Source organism: Triticum dicoccoides, chromosome 5A, assembly GCF_002162155.2.
Source record: "Triticum dicoccoides isolate Atlit2015 ecotype Zavitan chromosome 5A, WEW_v2.0, whole genome shotgun sequence".
NCBI classification, from domain to species: domain Eukaryota; kingdom Viridiplantae; phylum Streptophyta; class Magnoliopsida; order Poales; family Poaceae; genus Triticum; species Triticum dicoccoides.
Genome location: NC_041388.1, coordinates 30,586,494 through 30,592,315, shown reverse-complemented (window position 1 = coordinate 30,592,315; position 5,822 = coordinate 30,586,494).

The window sequence follows — 5,822 nt, the reverse complement described above, 5'->3', positions numbered from 1 at the left end:
TGGCGCTGGCCCTTCCCGGCCCGAGGGCAGCTCCAACAGGGGCCTGCGCAACCCGTGCCTCCCCTATGCCGTCCCCTGGCCCCGCCGGCTGCTCCTCATGGGCAGCGGTGGGTGCTTGTGCCCGCCCTGCCGGCCCGAACGCGCACGCTGGAGTCGGAGGCGTGCGCCGCCTGCCGCGAGAGGCAGCGGGCAAGGGAGAGGGACGCTGCAAAGAGCTCTGTCCGCCGCCGCCGGGTACCATCTGAGCCCGACGAGGACGCGCGGATCCTCTCGTGGGTCTACCGTCGGTCGCTTACGACGGCGGAGACGGACGCTCGGCGGCTCCGCCGGAAAAACATGAAGGCTCTCCGGCTTGCCATCGAGCAGTCCGAGCGGGAGACGAAGGAGAAGGCGACGGAGGCGGCTCGGCTGGCCAAGCTCAGGCACCAGCAGGACCGAGCCGTCTATTCACGCTGAGTGTCCGTCTCTGTCGAATTTGTCAAGTCAGGTTGTAGATGCTCTAACCCTGGCTTAGTATATCTCAAGAAAACGAATATCAGCTTGGGCTCAAACTGTCGCAGACATGGACATCAGATCAAGTTGAGAAGGGTTGATAGATTGCCCAACTCACTAAAGAGGGGGATATACTCTCTTTCTTTTTAACCCTCCCTGATCAATCATGCCGTCAGTCGTCTATTCGCGCTGATCCAGCCAAGATCCTGTCTCAGAGCAAGCCAAGCCGCACGTCACTTCATGCCGCTTACAGTTACAGTCGCCGCCCTACACTCTTCAGTCTTGCTCAGGGATCCAATTCCCGGACAGTTTCGTTGCCTGGCACCGGCCGGCCGGGGTCCGTCACCGGAAACGGTGTCTCGATCTGCATACACTGGTCCTGAACAACAATGCATGCATGAACACCGACTAATCTTTGGCGTAAGCGAGGACCGTATCACTGTCCATCGAACAGAAGTTGTGTACACACTGCTGTGGTTCCATCACTGCAAGGGCCATCCTCCACCAGCAGCTAATAATAAAGGAGGCGATCGATCGACCCCCATGCACGAATGATTTTGACGAGCTTTCAAGTGACTACGTAGGACAGACCTAGCTAACTCAGGTCCAGTTATGATGATTAACTCCGGAGGGCCATTCTTGTGGATCCACAGCAGACTGCACATGTGCTCTACTGCTCAACATCTCTTGCAGGCAGAGGTCGCAGGAGATTTCTGTAGCGAAGACACAAACACACAGATAAATAAATGACAGGGTATATGTAACAAGTACTCCTATATGGGTACTACCACTAAGCAGTAATCGTTTTCTACACCACCAATGTGGGTTAATTTTAGTCATATTTTTTGTATGACAAACTTTTGCACTAGATATATAGGCCTTCGATCAGCATCTGTGCACATGTGAGAACTTTTGGTGAACAACCGTGTGTGCTATGCACGTCAAAAACTGAATTCACCGTTGGCTGCTTGTTTGCACTCATGCAGATGATCAAATATCTACAGCAAAACGGAAAATACCTAAAAAACATATATCATCATATGGGGAGGATGAGGTAAATCATATATCATCAAAACTAATAAGATTGCATATCTATCTGCTCGTACCCTTTTGATGTTTTTCTTTCTCTCTGGTCGTCTGACTCTGGACTTGACTGGATCTGGGTCCTTTTGGACTCCTCTCTATGCAGAGACCTTTATATTTTTTTTACACTTTATTTACAAGTAGTAGGGGGTCCTCGCGTACTGTCCAAGAAAAAAAAATCCTCCCAAGGAGTTTATCAATGTTAAAAGGTTGATTTGTATATATGACAATGATGTTCTTTTTTTTCTAAAAGCGTACGACAATGATGTGAAAACTTTGTTGTGATTTACTTTGACTCGACTAAGCAAACTACATGAAAGAATAAACCCTTTTATAAGGCTGGAAAAGCTTGGATCCTAGAACATTTTATTAAAACCAACCCCTCCAAGGCAACAAAACTAGTGAAGTTATAAAGGAAAACAAACACTGCTCTATGCTGATCTGTGCTCCTGCAGTACCCTCTCACAGTCGCCGGTACACAAGTAGTTGGGAGCAATGAACTTGGGACACTGGCTCTATGCTGGTCTGTGCTCCTGCAGGATAAGTCATCAATTCGGTGGACCAAACGATAGACATGCCATCTTAAACATGGTAAACATCAGTATGCACCATGACAAATGTCTGACTCAAGACGACGATTAAAAAATACTTTTCAAAAACAAACAAAAGGTCGTACAAGTTATATGAAATAAAATTCAACCAAAATGAGACTTACTCATTATTTCCGGCAATCAGTAATCTTCATTAATTCAGGTTTCTGGCTCGCAATAATAATAATAATAATAATAATAATAATAATAATAATAATAATAATAATAATAATAATAATAATAATAATTTAGGTTTCTTCAAAAAAGATAGAAAGGAAACAACAAAGATGATTTTAAGTTGATATATGTAGTGTGTTGTCAAGTTTTAAAAAGTTTAATTGTGTTAAGTGATTTTTGTTGTTTAACTGCAGCAATGTAATGAAGAAAGAAGGTTAACTAAGATTCATCAACTAAGCACAATATCCCGGAACAAGGATTCATTTAGGCAATCTCAGAACAAAGATACACTACTAGGGAAATGCTTATACACAGTAGCTCAGTAGTAGCGCTGTAAAATAGTAAACGCTGCTGCTAATTAGCAGTAGCGCTTTTCCTGGCAGGCGCTACTAGTAACTCTATAGTAGTAGCGCTGGAAAACAAAAAGACGCTACTACTATGTGGGACCAGACGAGGCCACCGACGGTAGCTGGAGTTGTAGCGTTGTACATATACAAGCGCTACTACTAACAATTTAGTAGTAGCGCTTTATTTTACTGTGCCGCTATTGCTAATGGGCTCCACTTAGTAGTAGCGATTTTCCTGTAGAGCGCTACTACTAAGTCCCATAGCAGCAGCCGTTTTGCTAAGCAGCGCTACTACTAGTTGCGGCTGGTGCCACCTTTTTACTCCCTCCCCTCCTCTCCCCCACTTTGCCCTCTCTCCCCCTCCTTTCCCCTCTCCACTCTCCATCATTGTTGCTCTTCTTCTCTCTTCCTCCTACCTCTCTTCTCATTAATGACATCCCTCCTCCATAAATGGCCTCTCTCACACATTTCTCTGTTTCTCCTACACCTGTCTTCTCTACCCATTAATGCCACCCTCCACCATAACTCCCTCTCCATTAGTTAGCTAGCTAGATTCACCTCTCCTCCCCAACAACTAGATCTAGCTAGCTATTTAGCCATCCACATGCTCTCTAGATCGGTCTCTCTCATCATCTAATTAACCGTGTGCTCTCAATCGGTCTCTCTCGGGAGATATATAGGTGAATAAAAAGTTATTCATTTCAAGAATGAGAATATGTGTGTTTGGGATATATATGGAGAGATTTGTGCGAGTGACATGCCCTCGAGTTGCTTATGTTTTGCCGAAATGTCGATTTATTTCTGTTTCGGTGAATTTCGAGCAAACTAAATATCTCCTATTTTTAGGCAAGGTCATGCCAAAATTTTATATGACTTTGAAGCATGCATTATTTATTTTATAACCCTTTTACTTCTTATACCGTGCAGTCGGTCATGAAGGTGAGTGGATGGAACGTGGAGCTGTACATGCAATCCGCGGTGATGGACATGTATGCAAATAATCGGACTAAGATTAGATGTCCGTGTGCAAGATGCAAACAAGGAGTCCTTTTGGACCCTTTTGATCGTGGCACTTTGAAGGCGCACCTGCTGATGAATGGTTTCATGGATGTCTATACTCGGTGGGTAAGTGAAGAAGATGATGATGAGGAGGATGTCCACATGGCAAGGAATAATGACATGGCGGAGGGGCTAGACGAAGAGATGACCGATCGACACGAAGACGACGGCGCCGGACATGGCGGCGGGAAAGAGTCGGGAAATGACAGCTGTGGAGAAGATTCCGGACATGGTGAAGAAGAGTCCGGACATGGCAGAGAAGAGGCAGCAGTCAAGCCACAGCCTTCGACGCTACTAAGTGCAGTCATGCAGGACCCTCATGTTCGAGACCTCCTTCACAAGAGTACGACTAGCGAGAGAGCTACTTCTAGAGAGGAGACCAAGCTGGCGCAACTTGAAGTAGACTCGAAGACTCCATTGTATAACGGTTGCGATCCCGAGGTGACCCGATTGAGTTTCACGCTCGAACTTCTAAAGACGAAGGACAAAAACAAATGGACAGACAAAAGCCTCGATGAGCATTCGAAGTATCTACATAATAAAGTTCTACCCGTGGGGAACCTGTGTCCTACTAGTGTCGAGGAGGCCAAGAAAATCGTTTGCCCTTTTGATTTGCTGCACATTAGGTACCACACATGCATCAACGATTGCATCATTTATCGAGGGGAGCATCCAAAAAAACGAGCTGTCCAGTGTGCAATGCTTCTCGATACAAGAAGGCAGGAAAGGAATCTCCTCAGAAAGTTGTATGGTACTTTCCGATCACTCCCCGTCTACAGCGGTATTTCGTAGATCCTAACACTACAAAAAAATACACTTCTGTGATGATACGTGTTTGTCATAGTAGGTCACGTTTTCTGTCATGCATGTACATCCATAACAAATTTATGACATAATCAAGATAGTCATACCTGTGCTGTCGTAGAAGTGTTCCCTGACATTACCAAAATTATCATCACGGAAGTGTCCACTTCCATGACGATAAATCGCGCGTCACGAAAGTGCTTTCATCAAGGGTGGCCGACACGTGCCATCCACCGTAACGAAACGCCGTTAAGCTATCGGGTCCGGTTTTGGATCCGATAACCCGTTAACAGCTCTGACCAATGGGGATTTTCCACGTGTAAAATCATGATTGGCTGGAGGAAACACATGTCGGCTCACCGTTGGGACAGATGTCATCCACTCATTAGACCCAAAGCGTCTATGATACATCGACACGTGGCACGGCCCAACAGAGGCCCATTCCTGTGAAAAGGCCAGCTTGTTTGACTTGGTCAAAAGGTGGCAGGCTGGCCCACGGCAAGCCTGTTAACGGCATGTTCGCATATAGCCCATTTACAGCCCGCTAACCCAGGGCCCGTTACGGCCTATCCGAATTAGGCCCAGTAGCGTCATCTGGGCCGTCCAATATAATTGCATCCCATTTTAACTTCTGGCCCATGTATGGCCCATGACGTCTTTTAGCCCATATGAGGCCCTTAGTAACCCTCGGCCCATTAACGGCCCGTGGTAAAACTGGCTCGTAATGAATAGTGTATCACTTTATACCCATTAATGGCCCATTATTCCGTTGGGCCGTTTCCAGCCCATGTTATCTTTCAGCCTTCTCGGGGTCCATTTATTCTTGGGCTCATTTCCATATTCGTTTACTTACGGCCTGTTACTGTCATTTTCTACTTGTGGGCCAAATTCAGCCCGTGGTTACAGTCGACCCGTTAATACGTTGGGCCGTTTTCATAGCGTCATCAAAATACGGCCGATTAACGACGGCCCGTTATGGTCGGCCCATAAACGGACGATTTCAACTCTAGCACATTTACGGCCATAATGTGGTCTATTATTGGCCCATGTTTGGCCGACCGATCATAAGCCTGTAGAAGGCCCATTGATGATACGGCCCATAGAAGGCCCATTGTGTCTACGGCCCGTATAAGGCCCACTGTTTCTACGCCACGTAGAAGGCCCATTGTTTCTACGACCCTCAGAAGGCCCATTGTTTCTACGGCCCATAGGGGGCCCATGTTAACTACAGCCAGTGGGCATCAAAGTTCGCCACCAGTGAAAATATAGG